Source organism: Lepidochelys olivacea (genome assembly GCF_965140295.1).
Source record: "Lepidochelys olivacea isolate rLepOli2 genome assembly, chromosome: 7".
Taxonomy (NCBI): Eukaryota; Metazoa; Chordata; order Testudines; family Cheloniidae; genus Lepidochelys; species Lepidochelys olivacea.
The window spans coordinates 62699490-62715251 of record NC_140417.1 but is presented as its reverse complement, the minus strand read 5'-3'; the positions used below and the strand labels follow the sequence as shown (position 1 = coordinate 62715251).

At 45.4% G+C, this 15762-nt stretch overlaps 1 pseudogene across 1 annotated transcript; it reads left to right on the top strand.

Moving 5' to 3' along the window:
- Positions 1-7538: 7538 nt before the first annotated feature.
- Positions 7539-15426, top strand: LOC311523235 (dual specificity protein phosphatase 26 pseudogene; annotated as a pseudogene). Its single transcript has 3 exons — positions 7539-7687; positions 12705-12922; positions 15215-15426. The product of its transcript is annotated as a dual specificity protein phosphatase 26 pseudogene (transcript).
- Positions 15427-15762: the final 336 nt, after the last annotated feature.

The following is a 15762-nucleotide window of genomic DNA, read 5'->3' as shown; positions in this document are numbered from 1 at the left end:
TCAGTGAATAGATCCAAAATATCTTTAAGTCACTTTTTAAATGTCTAGGAATGTTCTCATGAAGATTTGGTCTTCAGAATCATTGCACTTATTAAATGTATCTACTATCAATACACATTGACAACAAATAAAACTACATACCAGAAACCAAACTAATAGTAATAAATAATAATTTAAGTGATTTTTTGGGGATACCTCAGGCCCTCTAAGAAGAGCCCAGCTCTTTCTATCTTATGCCTCATCTACACTAGGAGCACAACTGAGTCATCATATATCTGTCCCCAGTGTAGTTACAATATGGTTCCATTGTGTAGTCTAGATGGGCTGGGCTGTCCTTGAGCTGTGCTAATGCCTTGGACATGCCCAAGGATTTTATTTCCTTGTGCAATATAGTTGTGATCCCATCTACATTAAAAACTGGGAGTGTGTTGTAACCTGGTCCCTTGACTTGGCTACAACTGCAGTGTATATGGGTCCATGGCTACAGTTGTCTCATTGTGCTTCCCAGTTTCAGTGACAATGGAAGCTTCTCAGAAGTCCACCCAATACATGCATGTAAATTTCAGTAACATTCAGCATTCACTATTGCTCTTGCAAGATACTTGATTGCCTCAAGTGAACTATCAGCAGAACAAACAGCATCAGTGAGAGCTTTCCCCACACTGTCTCACCAACTTCCTGAAATTGTCCTAAGACTACCATCTCATGCAGGCAACTAAATAGCTGTCCGAGTGATGACTTGGGCATAGCCAGCTTGGTGGCTCTTCCAGCAAACCCTTGTGTATACAGTTTGAGGAGAATAGCATGCAGGAAATTACATCTTTCAATAGGTGTTATATCTTCAGAATGCTTTGCAAGCATTAACTCATTAATCCTCACGCCCATTTTAAAGATGGGAAAACTGAGGTAGTGAGTGTGATGGGGTGCTCACTCTGAAGGGATTAGGGTTAATGGAGGTAGTGAGTGTGATGGGGTGTTCACTCTGAAGGGGCTAATGGGGGTTAATGGAGACCAGAAGGGCCAATTAACCTATTAGGCTGAAGGCTGAGAGGAAAGTCCTAATTAGGGGAAGCTCCCCTGTGTGGGAAAAGGCGAGGCTTCTATAAAGCCAGGGAGTGGATAGCAGGAAGGAGGTTGCAGAGAGATAGTCTACAGTCATTCCCTGAGAGAAGAGAGGTGTGTTTGGGAGCTATAGAGACAAGTAGCCCACGGTTACTCCCTGGGAGGAGAGAGTAGAAAGGCCAGCAAACCCCAGAGAGAGAGGAGTGCTGGGGTAGGAAGTAGCCCAGGGAGTAAGCAGCAAGGTTGAGGACTTGTACAGACCTTGGCAGCATGTTGTAGGGTCCCTGGGCTGGAACCCAGACTAGAGGGCAGGCCCAAGCTCCGCAATCTGCCACTGGGGAAGTGGCACTGGTGGGGCAGTGAACTGGAAGACTGCCTGGGTCACTGTGGGAGTGACTGACTTTGAAGGACTGCACCCTGAAAAGGGGGCTCATTGAATGACCTGGCCAGAAGGCCAAGTCATGAAGAGGACGGTGTGGTTCCTGGAGCAAGAGAGGTGCTGCGGACCAGAGAGAGAGACAGAGTGATGATATGCAACCATAGGAAGGGGCATAGACCTTGCGAGCTAATCGACAGGGTGGCCAGGCAGAGGCGCCAGCCTAGCAATGAGTGGAGCATCCCATAAGTTTAAGCTACTTGCCCAATTTAACCAGAACTCAGAAGTTTCCAACTCCCCCTCCTGTGTTAATACCATTAATCCACACACCTCTAGAAGCACTGATGATGACTATACTTGATGTTAGCATTTCCCTTTTCCCTTCCTCCCCACCCCTTCCCAGGCCCTTCTTAGCTGCTGCTCCCCTCCACCAACAAAAACAGACCACAGCCCAGTCAGGCATGCACGAGAACCTCTCCCCCCTTGCTAGAACACATTCCCCACAATTTGACACCTAATTTCACTTCGGTTCTTTCCTGATCTCCAGCTTGAGCCCCGAGCACAGGCCACCTCCCTCTCTCTGGTTCTTTATCCAAGGGTCAGGACTGGAACTGGTAGCAGGGAAGGGGTGTAAGGTTAAGACTCTTTGCTGAAACGAATTCTTGTCTTGCTTCCCAGCTGCTTGAGACCATTCCTGGGCATGCTCCCAAGCGTCCATGGCACCTTAACCCTCGCGCCTTGTCTATGTGCGAAGCTTCAGTGATTCAACTTTAAATCAGTTTAAAAACCAATTTCGTTAAACTGGAAGAAAGAGACTCAGTTTGATTTAAACTTGGTTACAACAATGTAGCCTAATAAGGAACTAAGTTCATTTAAATAATTAGTTAAGATAAACTGATACAAACCAGGTTTAAATCAAAGTAAATGTGTTCATATTACATTCGATACAATTGGTTTAAAAAAAATCACACTTTTAGCTACAAACTATACCACTTTTAATATAAAGGTATTCAAATTTGGCATTACCGATCTATCTGGAAATTAGCCAGTTACCTTCTGGTGAACTGTGAAACAAAGCTAAATCTGCTTTTGTCCTTTGTTTCTTCAGAGTGATTTATTGACTAAATGACCTTATAATAACTTTCCCCCGCCAGATTAAGTAAACACGTTTCTCCTTGTTTTTTTCCATTTGAAATATCAGGACTCATCCGTTCCCTGTTTTTGCTGCAGGCGATTTACAAAGTCTTTGGTGCATTCTGCTATTCACACCTCCATATTCTGAACTGTGGGGTAGTGTAGACAGAGCCGGCTTGGATTCTGATTCAACCCAGCACTACGCATATGCTTAAACCAAGGCCTTGTTTCAACATGAGCTCAATTGCTTTGCTGAATCGGGGTGTGACCACAGACCACAGCTTTGTGACATGACTATTCAGGTTCTCCAAAATCTTGCCAAAGAGCTCCATGGAACAGAAGGGGGGACATTCTAAAGTTAAAAAAAAATAGAAGTGGAAAATGTTTTGAAAAGCAGCAACTGCCTTAAGCCAACTTTTATACATCACAAAGGAGCGGGGGAAATTTGTTTGCTTTGAAGTTCTCCATTTGGGTTAATGGGGATTTGTATGAGTCAGTGTTTCATCATAATTTATCACTCATTCACATTACAATAGAATTCAGGCTTTAAGAATCTGGAAGAGAAGGCATCAAAAATATAAAATATATGTGAAGGGAATAGTGTATCTTAATGGTTTTCGGCTGGACAAAATTACTCACATGAGTGAGATTAATGGAATTCCCTGTCAGGATAATGCTTTGCATACTCCCTAACATCTGTCCCATGAAGTCACAGCTGCAGAAGCTGTTCCTGTTATAAATTAATATTTACTGTCCTGGCGAGTACTGTTTCCTGAGTAGTGTAGATGAGAGAAGTACAAAGTGAAGTTGAGCTGGACTGGCATCCATACCAGAAATAACACAATGATGTTCTCCTGCCAGAAGAGCTGGTCAGTTAGAAATCATTATTTTTATGTGCAGAGTCAGCATTTTCTGCATTTACTATTTGCTCATAAAGGGCCCCATACTTACTGACACGGAGTATTACCTTACCCCAGGAGCAGCTTTATTTATTGTAATGGCACTTCTGGTGGAATAAGGCACCACTCTACATGAGTAAGGGTGATAGAATCACACCCATATTATTTTAAGGACAGAAAACACCTTGCTGCAACCTACCGGAAGAGAACAAACTTCCTCACTACCAGTCATGAATACTCAAGGGCCAGGAGGTGATACTACATTACTAGTTTACACTCACCATTTTCCTCTAATAACTGGAAGACCTGTTATTGCAAGTGACTGAATTTTGCAAATTAGCAGGCAAATGAACAAGACCATATATACCAAGTATACTGCACCACAGCTTGTACTTTGTTCATACTGGGTACCGTTTTTAAAAGAATGTATACCTTCAAATCAGCGGCACTGCTATGGGTACCCGCAGGGCCCTACAGTATGCTAACATTTTTATGGCTGACTTAGAACAACACTTCCTCAGCTCTTGTCCCCTAAGGCCCCTACTCTACTTGCGCTATGCTACACCTTCATCATCTGGACCCATGGAAAAGAAGCCCTTGAGGAATTCCACCATGATTTCAACAATTTCCATCCCACCATCAACCTCAGCCTGGACCAGTCCACACAAGAGATCCACTTCCTGGACACTACGGTGCTAATAAGCGATGGTCACATAAACACCACACTATACCGGAAACCTACTGACCGCTATATACTTACCTACATGCCTCCAGCTTTCACCCAGACCACACCACACGATCCATTGTCTACAGGCAAGCTCTACGATACAACCGCATTTGCTCCAACTCCTCAGACAGAGACAAACACCTACAAGATCTCTATCAAGCGTTCTTACAACTGCAATACCCACCTGCTGAAGTGAAGAAACAGATTGACAGAGCCAGAAGAGTACCCAGAAGTTACCTACTACAGGACAGGCCCAACAAAGAAAATAACAGAACGCCACTAGCCGTCACCTTCAGCCCCCAACTAAAACCTCTCCAATGCATCATCAAGGATCTACAACCTATCCTGAAGGATGACCCACCCCTCTCACAGATCTTGGGAGACAGGCCAGTCCTTGCTTACAGACAGCCCCCCAACCTGAAGCAAATACTCACCAGCCACCAGCCACCACACACCACACAACAGAACCACTAACCCAGGAACCTATCCTTGCAACAAAGCCCGTTGCCAACTGTGTCCACATATCTATTCAGGGGACACCATCATAGGGCCTAATTACATCAGCCACACTATCAGAGGCTCGTTCACCTGCGCATCTACCAATGTGATATATGCCATCATGTGCCAGCAATGCCCCTCTGCCATGTACATTGGCCAAACTGGACAGTCTCTACATAAAAGAATAAATGGACACAAATCAGACATCAAGAATTATAACATTCAAAAACCAGTCGGAGAACGCTTCAACCTCCCTGGTCACTCAATTTCAGACCTAAAAGTCACAATTCTCCAACAAAAAAACTTCAAAAACAGACTCCAACGAGAGACTGCTGAATTGGAATTAATTTGCAAACTGGACACCATTAACTGAGGCTTGAATAAAGACTGGGAGTGGATGGGTCATTACACAAAGTAAAACTATTTCCCCTTGTTTATTTCCCCTCCAACTGTTCTTGTCAACTGCTTGGAAATGGCCCACCTTGATTATCACTACAAAAGGCTCCCCCCCAGCTCCGCTCTCCTGCTGATAATAGCTCACCTTTCCTGATCACTCTTGTTACAGTCTGTATGGTAAAACCCATTGCTTCATGTTCTCTGTGTATATAAAATCTCCCCACTATATTTTCCACTGCATGCATCCGATGAAGTGAGCTGTAGCTCACGAAAGCTTATGCTCTAATAAATTTGTTAGTCTCTAAGGTTCCACAAGTACTCCTTTTCTTTTTACGGATACAGACTAACATGGCTGCTACTCTGAAACCTAAAATGATTGGGGAGCTCTTAAGTCAGTTAAGAACATTTTGAAAAGTTCCTAGGTACCTACTGGGGTTTTCAAAAGCACTTAACCGTTAGGTGTCCAGGTGCTTTTGAAAATCTTGGTAGGTGCCTATTTGCATTTTTAGGTACCTAAAATCTCTAAAAACCTGACCCTTAGGCACTTCTGATAATTTTATACACAAGACCCAATCCTATGAGGTGCTGACAGTCTCCTCTCCACTAATGTTAATGGGCACACCGCACTCCCTGCCCCAGCACTTAGAGTCACAGAGTTTAAGGCCAGAAGGGCCCACCAGATCATCCAACCTGAGCTCATGTATATCACAGGCTACCCGCACACTAAATCCAATAACCAAAATGATATCAAAGTGTTACAGCCCACTGGAGATTAAACTATTATATGCACAGACAAAGAATAGGAGGGACCAATCTGAGCCGGGGGGAAATTCCTTCCCATCCCCACATATGATGATCAGTTAGACCCTGAGCATATGAGCAAGAAATAGCCAGTTAAGCACCCAAGAGAAATAATGCTTGGTGCCATCTCCGAGCTCTGACCCTCCCTGTCCAGTGTCCCATCTCCAGCCATGGCCATCTCTGCAGCTTCAGAGGAAAAAGATCAAAAAACAAAAATCCAACATGGGGAATCAGGAGTGTATGGAAAATCCCTTCCTGACTCCCGCAGGTGACCAGGTGATACCCTGAAGCATGAGCTTTAAGACCTAAACCATAAGGGACCTCCAGGACTGCTGAGTGCTGCTGCCACCATCAAAAGCAATCCTGTCATACAAACCCACTCATGTTCTCCGCCCAGCCCTGCCCCAATCTGTTCTTTCTTTCCTTATTTCCTTTCTTTTATTTAAGTACCCACTTCTTACTGCCCCAGGGTGTGCTTGGAGAGAAGAATCCAAAGCATACATTTATCAGCTCAACCCCTCCCACAGGTAGGGCTATGCTAGAGGGAACAGTCAGATCCTATATAAAGAGTATATACAGGGAAATTCTCATAACCCCACAAAAAACTCTAATAAACAGTCCCCGTATGGTTGCCCTGTTGACGGGGACCCTGGCTATATAGGATCCCACAATGAAGGAGGTTAGGTTGGCTCCTGCATTAGACAAGAGCTGGTGAGATGCAGGCTGCTTTCCTTGTGCTGGCCAAAACATTTTTCCCATTGTATACAATGGTTAAGTTCAGGACTGGCTAGAGACCCATGGTCTTTGGGGACTTTGGAAGTTCCTGGAAGGAGGCATGGCTGATCTCAGTTATCATGATGGGAGCAAGCTGTGCTTTGTTAAACTTTACCAGCCATGAGAGACAGGGAGTCAGAAACACAGGTAATGGGCTGGAAGTTCCTCTGAGTTTCCTGGGTTTCCATTTGGGTAATGAGATGGGGTGGGTCTCATTCCTGGTTTTGGTTACTTCAGTTTCAGCAAAGCTCATTGTAATCATTAATTATTATTTTGTTTCAGAGTAACAGCCGTGTTAGTCTGTATTCGCAAAAAGAAAAGGAGTACTCCTTTTCTTTTTATTATTTTGTTGTTAGTGATATAGAAACTTGTAAGCATAGTGGGGACTAGTCCTTCTTAATTGTATTTAGCCTAGATAGAGTCATGTAAATCTGCAGTGGAAGCTTATTGAAGTTTGTTTATTTTGGACCTTTCTCTAAAACGAACGGTCTCCCTGTTTTTAGTTGACTACCACTAATACTAGTACAGTGCTGGAGTAGAATGACAGTTCTTTTGCAGAGAGCTCAGGCTGCTCCTCTGAGCTGCAGTGACATCGTTTAATTCGGGCATGCAGTGCGATATTGTGATTAACCCTTGTTTATTGCATAATTTTGTGCTGTCAGTTAAAGTTTCCATTTCAGCCATGACATGGTGCCAAATGAATCAGAGGGGCTGGAATAAGGCATGCCATATTTAAAGAGATCCAGCTGCTTGGAAATGTCAAGTGTCAGCAAAGAAAACATAGTTCAGCAGGAGCTCCACTATCAATTGCTCAGCAACCGTACCTGACCGGGTCTCAGATTAGTTATGTTTTGATTTAGCTTAAGGGTCAATGTCTGAAGATGGTCAGAACCTTCCGAACCATCAGCGTTTCCCATCCGCCACTCCTTCTGTCAAAGAGCTGGAGCGTGTTTTGGACAGCTGCAGGATGGAATTAAATCATGTGGATGAAGTGTGGCCTAACCTGTATATAGGTGATATGTAAGTGTTGTTTGAAACTGAGCCATTCTTTATGATTATCCATATAAACTGTCCCACTATTTTACTTGGTGATATCTGTTAAACAACTAAGAGTCTTAAAATTGACTTTTAGATTAGAACTGGAGTGTGCATTACACACTAAAGAAAGTACTTACCATACCAAGGAATACAGTTAGGAAAGAATTCCCGTGACCATTATGTTTCTCTATTATTTTACATTTAATTATTACAATTCTTTTATTAATGGATTTTACAAATGCGCCAAACAGTACATTCTCAAGTTGTGCACATAACTGAGGCACAGAGCTCTCTAAATTTGGTATAGAATATTTCTCATTTCATGAGTCATGTTTGGTTTTTCACGAGATTTCCATGAAATGGATATTTTCACATCGAAAAAACGTCACATTTTAAAATTTGTTTTTAGAGCAAACTGATCTTCAGCTGGAGTTTTTTGCTCACTAATATAACCATTTTTAAATTAAACTGGAGCCATTACTTTTGGTTAATAAGTCTGTGATGAAGCAGAGAAACTGCCTGCCAGCATGGCAGGGATTAAGGATGGCCTTTGGGCCCAGCTAAGCCTACTCTGTTATACCTGCAGCCAATGCCAGGCCCGGAGGGGGTAGAAAAGGAGAGAGCCTGGCTCAATTCAGGGCTGACTGGTGAAGAAGCAGGAGCTAGCTACAGCCCCACCTGAAAGGAATGATCACTAGCCTGCAGGCCAAGTCAGCCACTATGGAGCATGTTCTGTCTCTCAGCCAAGGGAGATTGCAGAGAAGAGCTAGGAGCCTCCAGTAACTGGGTGACTGCACCCCAGAGACATTGTGGGGTTTGGCTTTACCAAACTTACGGCTGCCCCACCTGAAGGAGCCTGGGACCGCATCAGGATGCGGCCCAAGATCCACGAGAGGGTGCCTAGGGAGGCAAGCCATCCCAACAAATTGAACTATATGAGCCATGCCCCAAACTAAAGAGACACTGGTAGGAAGTAGCCTAGGATTGCCAACTTTCTAATTGCACAAAACCGAACACCCTAGCCATGTCCCTTCCCTGAGGCCCCGCCCCTTCCCTGAGGCCCCGCACACTACATTCCCGCTCCCTCAGTGGCTCAGTTGCTGTTCCCCACCCTCACTCACTTTCACTGGGCTTGGGCAAGGAGTTGAGGTGCAGGAGGGGGTGAGGGCTCTAACTGGGAATACAGGCTCCAGGGTGGGGCCAGAAATGAGGGGCTCAGGGTGCGGGAGGGGGCTCTGGCTGGGGGCATGGGCTCTGGGGATGAGGGGCTTGGGGTCCAGGACGGGGCTCCAGGCTGAAGCCGAGGGATACGGAATGTGGGAGGAGATATGGGCTCTCAGCTGGGGGTGCGGGCTCTGGGATGGGGCCAGGGATGAGGGATTTGGGGTGCAGGAGGTGGTTACAAACTGGGGGGTAGGGCCGAGGGATTTGGAGTACAGGACGGGGCTGTGGGTTGAGGCAGGGAGTTGGGGTGCAGGCTCTGAGCTGGGGATGAGGGGTTTGGGGTGTAGGAGGGGGCTCCGGGTTGGGGGGGGGGCTCAGGGTTGGGGCAGGAGGTTGGGGTGCAGGGGGGTGAGGGTTCTGGCTGGGGGTGCAGGCTCTGGGGTGGGGCCAGGGATGAGGGGTTTGGGATGCAGGACGGGGCTCTGGGTTTGGGGGGGCTCAGGGTTAGGGCGTGGGCTTACCTCAGGCGGCTCCTGGTCAGCAGTGCAGCAGGGCTAAGGCAGGCTACCTGCCTGTCCTGGCTCCGCACTGTGTCCCAGCAGCAGGTCCAGCTCCTAGGCGGGGGTTCCAAGGAGGCTCCGCGTGCTGCTCTCACCCACAGGCATCGCGCCCCCCAGCTCCCATTGGCCGCAGTTCCTGGCCAATGGGAGTGCAGAGCTGGTGCTCGGGGTGGGGGCAGCGTGCAGAGCCCCATGGGCCCCCCCGCCTAGGAACTGGGCCTGCTGGCTGCTTCCGGGGCACAGCGCAGTGGCAGGACAGGTAGTGACTAACCCACCTTAGACTCTCAGCACCGTCGACCAGACTTTTAATGGCCTGGTCGGCAGTGCTGACTGGAGCCACCAGGGTCCAAAAACCGGACACCTGGCAACCCTAAAGTAGGCCAGGGGAGTGGATTTAGACTCCCTCCTTGGAATGCCCCCTGTTCAGGAGTCAACTCACACAGGGCCCTCGGCTGGGACCTGATTAAGTGGGAGGGTCTGGGACACCTACCGCCCACTGTCTGAAAGACTGAGGCATCTTGACCAAGGAAACAAAGGGTTGGAAGTTGGACACACCAATCATTAGGCCATCTGGACCTCCAAGCACCCTTAATACAAAGTTATTTTTGGAATATTTTTGCTCTATTTTGGAGCTGTGGTAGCTATCCCATTCTTAGACCTTGACTCAGCAAAGCACTTAAGCACATGCTTAACTTTAGGTATGCTCTTAAATACAATTGAAGTCAGTAAGATGTAAGAATGTGCTTAAAGTTATACATGTGCTTAAGTGCTTTGCTGAGTCAAGGCCTTAAGAGAGATGAAATTTTTCTTATAAGCCCAATTTAACTCTGTCCTACAGCTCTCCCAGAAGACTCTAACCTTCCTAACACTTTCTGTGCTGCTTCTCAACTCTTCCCGAATTGTAAAATTTCTTATCTTATTTAAATACACACACTGACTTCTTTTCATGATGGCTTTAAAGTAACTGTACAATCTGCACTGTTGGCCGCAGAAATCCAGAAAAGGAAACATACGTGTTTACTGCTTATTAAGTATTTAAGTATGTGCTTAACTTCATGCTTAGTCCCAGTGGGCCTACTCCCATGCTTAATATTTGCTAGATCAAGGCATTTAAGTTTCAAAGGTGGATAAATTAGGCCCTAACCAGAAAGCCCTTTGCATGCAGAACTCCCACTGGAGTTGATAAACATTCCATGCTTGGAGGGCTTCCTGATCTGGAATCGTAATAAAGAAGTGTCATTAGGGACTGAACAACTGGGAGACAAGGATATCATTCCAGCCCTACAGAGGTCACCTGCACAAAGCCCTTTGACATGAATTTTGTGCAGGGTGGCTAGGATTTCACCCTGTATTTGATTCTTTCTGATGCATAAAGAAACATTAATTTTGCCAACTGTGCAAGTCTAGAACCCTGTTTTTATATCGAACAGGTCCCCCTGCACCATCAACAGGCTTAAATATTTGGAGATAATAATCATAATTACCATAAGAGAAGGAAGGAGCTACTACTGATTCTTTAGCCACATTTCCCTGTGATTATATTTTGAAAACTGGAAGTCTTAGCAATAAACAAACAGAGCATAAAATAATGAGCAAGCATGTGGTGGGGAAACAAGAACATATGTTTTAAAAATTGAAACAATACTTTACATTTCAAATTCTGCAAGTGCAAATCATGAGTTCTAATCTGCTTTCCAAACCTGTTGGATTTGAGGTTAGTGACCCTGCAATGGTGTAACGGAGGCCTTGTCATGCTGGCAACATGCCACAATTGATGGCTATCTTCATTGCATTTTTATTTTAAAATGCATTTATTTTGTTGAAGGGTTTAATAATGTCAGGGGAAATCTGTATTCTTTCAAAAGCATTTTTTAAAAATCCCTGGTTTCCATTCACAGTTGAGAACAGTGTCTGTGTATGTTCTGCAAAGATTCAATGGCCAAAAGGGCTGAGCAGCTAAACAAGGCAGCAGATCTTGAATATTGAAGAAGAGCACAGAATTATTTAAAAATTGAAATTAGTAAAAAGAAAAACTACAGGATTTAACTGGAATTTATCAAGAACTGCAGACAGGATTTTCCCCCTCTGTTGAAATCTGTGGGACCATTTGCACAAGCATCAACACTGGAGGGGAAGGGAAAGAAATAGGGGGTGGAATCAATAGAAGTCTTTCCACTGAGTTCAATAGGCTTTGGATCAGGCCCTTTCTGAGCAAGCCTGTGTCAGTGGAGATTAATTAGCATCAGAACTGTGCCATACGGTACAGTAGTCCGTAGCGCTATCATAGATTTAGTTTTGATGGCCTGTTTCCTGAGAATTAGCCCTGTATAATCACTTCAGGAGGCTGCTCGGCAAGCAGAAATGAATGAACAATCTAGAGTTAAGACTATATTTTGCTAATAAAGTCTTTTTTCATCTTGAAAGCTAGCTACCAAATTTCTTATCTCATACTGTGCAAACAACCCTAACCTCTCTCCTTTAAAGCAAAATACTAATGACTGTCTGCTGTATGCTGCCGTTCATCACAGAGGATCCTAAGTGCTCAACAAACTGACTATTACATTGATGTACATGCATCACCCATAATTAAATGCAGTGCCCTTTGGGGTGGAAAGTAAAAGCCTTTGAACAGTGCAAAGGAATGCTGCACAACAGTTCAGGGCAAAACACAAAGAATGCCCTTCACAAATGAATCTAGCTGCTGAATTTTAAGCAGGCAGAATGTAATTAACCATTGGAATTTAGTCAGGTTCTGTGGGCTAACACTCCTAGTCCTGCAAAAATGCATTCTGAAATTATTACAGACTGAGGCAGAATGGCTGCAGACGAAACGAAAAGCTTGACTATGTCCTTTCAATCTTGGGAGATGCTGAACCCATTGTCATGCGCTCAGGGCCAACAAAACCCCTCGACTTCAGTGGGACTGGAGGCAGCTTTGCATCTCTCAGGATCGGGCTTTTAATTCTCATTAAAACTCATAGGGACTTTCACACAGAGAGAGAGGAGGTTATTTTCATAGAGATGAAATCTCTTTCCATATTTACATGCAATTGCATATTTTCTATGTGCAGCTCCTATGTGATCATCAGACTAGAAGTTACAACTTTCTGTCTCATGCTTGGTGTTATGCCATGCAAACAACAGATCTCCAAGTGTAACAGGCTCTGAACTCCTCAGTGATATTCAGAGTCAATTGGGGCATCAGGGACTTGACCACATCAGACTCTTTCATTTAATACCTTTTCTTGTGACCTTTAATACCCAATTTTTCGTAGCTTGATTGCACATGACAAGGAAGAACTGAGGAAACTTGGCATCACCCATGTACTGAATGCTGCACATTCCGCATGGGAAAGTAAAGGAGACCAAGCTTTCTATGGCCAGGAAATCCATTATTGTGGAATAGCTGCAGAAGATTCAACTGATTTTAACCTGCGTGTGCATTTCTACCCTGCCTCAGAGTACATTAATAAGGCACTGAGTGCTCTGAATGGTAAGTGCCTCTCTTGAGAATACTCTGTGCTTATGTAGTACTTTTATCCCAGGATCATCAGGTGCCATACAAACATTATCCAACACCGCTGGGAGGCAGACTACCACAGCACACTCACCTCTGGAGCACCTCCAAGGGGCAGAGTGTGGTATCACAGTCCTTTTCTTGCCCCGTCCCCCCCCTGCCCCAGGCCAGCCTTGCTGTGTCTTGAATGGCTTGGCCTTCTGGCCAAGTCACAAAGTCTGAATGAACCCCTTCTAGGGTATTAAAGAGTCCAATAAATGGTCTATTTTGCCCTCAGTAGGGTCTTCAGCCCTGGCTCTGGACCCTTTAAATTCAGCCCTTTGTTCAAGCTCCCAAATAAGCTCCATCCCTTTCTTGGGGTTTACATCACTTTACCTGTAGCCAGTAGGGGAACCCAGGCCCCCCATTACTCTGGGTTTCCAGCCCAGGAACCCACTAAAGAGCCATCACGTATTGCTCAATCCAATTAGTTGCTACTTGTTCCCTGGGCTTCTTCCTAACTGGGCCCTTGAGCTTCACCCTTACCTCACACTTAAGGTTCTCATGTCCTCTCTCCCCTGGAAACCCAGCTATGCACAATGCAGCCAGAACCAAAAACTCTGGGTTATCCCTCAACTTCCTGTGGCCAGAGAGGTGCACCTTTCCTCATCCCTCTGGTCGCTGCCTCGAACTGGCCTACTACAGCCCTGCAGCTCCTTTCATCTGGGCCAGCAGGGCCCTGATGGGCTGTCTCCCTTTAGAAATGGGAGGAAAATGGGACACCAAGAGGTTAAGTAACACACACAAAGTCACACAGCAAGTCAGTGACAAAACTAAGCATCCAGGCTCCACATGGGCCCCCTTTTAATCACTAGACCAGAATCCCTTTTTTTGAACAGAAGGAAAAAGGCCTATGGAGGATGATGTTGTAGTTTAGAGAGTGGTTAATATATAACAGCCGGGATATGATGGCACCAGTGTTCTGCGTTGATTCATCAGAATGCAAGTGCACATGAACCATTCCTTCTCTGGCTACAAAACAGCCAAGGGCAGATGTTGCAATAAGGTGATTTTGTGATACCAGCTATCACAGAGAGATGTGTCAATGAGCCATTGACAAGGTCCAGGGTCATGCTGTTTCCTTCTGTTATAAATCCATCAGGAAACAGGCCAGCACCACCAGTAATTACTGTTCACTTATGGAATGGATCACTGTACTACTTAGAGGGCTAGATTCACTCCAGCTAGCATCCACTGCACCTCCAAGAGCCAACAGTGGAGCTGCACTTCAGAGCAGATTCATCCCAAAGGAGAAGGCAGGCAGTGTTTCCCCTCCTCCCCCACCACGACCTCCCTCGAAAGGATCCACCAGGGAAGGCAGTTGTAGATTCTGACAGAGGCTTCAGTAGGGACGTGCTGAATAAACACACCTCCCTGCAACCCTAGACACACCCAATTTCCCAACCACCACAAGCTTAGTTTGGAGCCATGATAGCTCCTTCTAGGCCAGTTAAGGGAAGGTGGTTGGGGCTACTTTCTGCCAGTACTGCCTCCCCTGCCCCCGAGAGGATTTTCTGCCTCAGGGGCCATGCTCCATAGAAGATTATGTGAATCAGGAGGGAATCTACCTCAGAGATACCTAATATCTTGTGGACTCTGAAGTCTGACCCCCTCTATTTAGTAGGCATCCTCTTGCATGCTGCGAGATTGCACTAACTATGGTGAAACACAATAGGTACTGGCCCTGTAAGGCCAGTATAAGAACCTGTGTGACCCAGTTGCATCTTGAGTGCCATACTTATTTTAACACCCAGGAGAGGCACCATATGTTGAGCACTGACCTCCAGTTATCCACAGGAAACATATGGCACAGGCAGCAGCAGCAGCCCTACAAGCTTCTCCCACAATACTCCTCCAATATTCCTCAGTGCCTTTATTGAGTGAACACCTCTGGATTTGAGAGCATTGACTAGTTTCTGTGACCCAATGAGTACTTGGCTTCTCTGCCAAGACTGCCAACAATGCCACATAATAGTGCTGCATTTTGAGCAGGAGATACCTGTCCAGAATTAACTTGCCTGAGACCCCTGACCTATTTCATATACTGGAGGATGAACAACTATCACATTAGAATGGTTTCTGGTCATTGACCCAGGATGTATTCAAAGCAGTGTCCAAGAGGTTAAAGGTAGGGTAGTCCATTATCAATATGCTGAGCAGCCCAAGACCCATTGTGACACTTCTGAGCAGACTGGAGCAGCACAATTCATCTTTGTTTCTCTTTTTCAGGAAAGATCTTAGTTCACTGTGTCCTTGGTAAAAGCAGATCCGCCACCTTGGTGCTGGCTTATCTTATGATCTACCATCACTTCTCACTGACTGATGCTGTCCAACGTATCGTCCAGCACCGAGCTGTTTCACCAAACCGAGGGTTCCTGAAACAGCTACACGACCTAGATGTTGAATTGCAAGACAAGACAAACCTGTGTGAGCTCTTATAATATGGGGGGGAAGAAAAAAGATCAATAGAGACTAAAAAATATGAAGTGTCGCAGAGTGTTAAAGGAAGCAAAAAGATTAAATGAATCTGAACCAAAATTCTAGTACCAAAGCCTACCCCTCTCCCAAATTTTGTGGACAGGGGATCTCATAATCTGAACCTGAATCTGGCTCTGAATTTCACATCTGGCTCCTCTCTCTCTCTCTCTCTCTCAAACTATCTTAACCCTAACCTTGATCTGAATAATCCTGATCTTTGGGAAGGTCAAAATCTAGATCCCAATTTGTGGTTTGGGCCTGTCTCCAAGAAGAAGCAGTGAACTAATTGTCACCTGTTG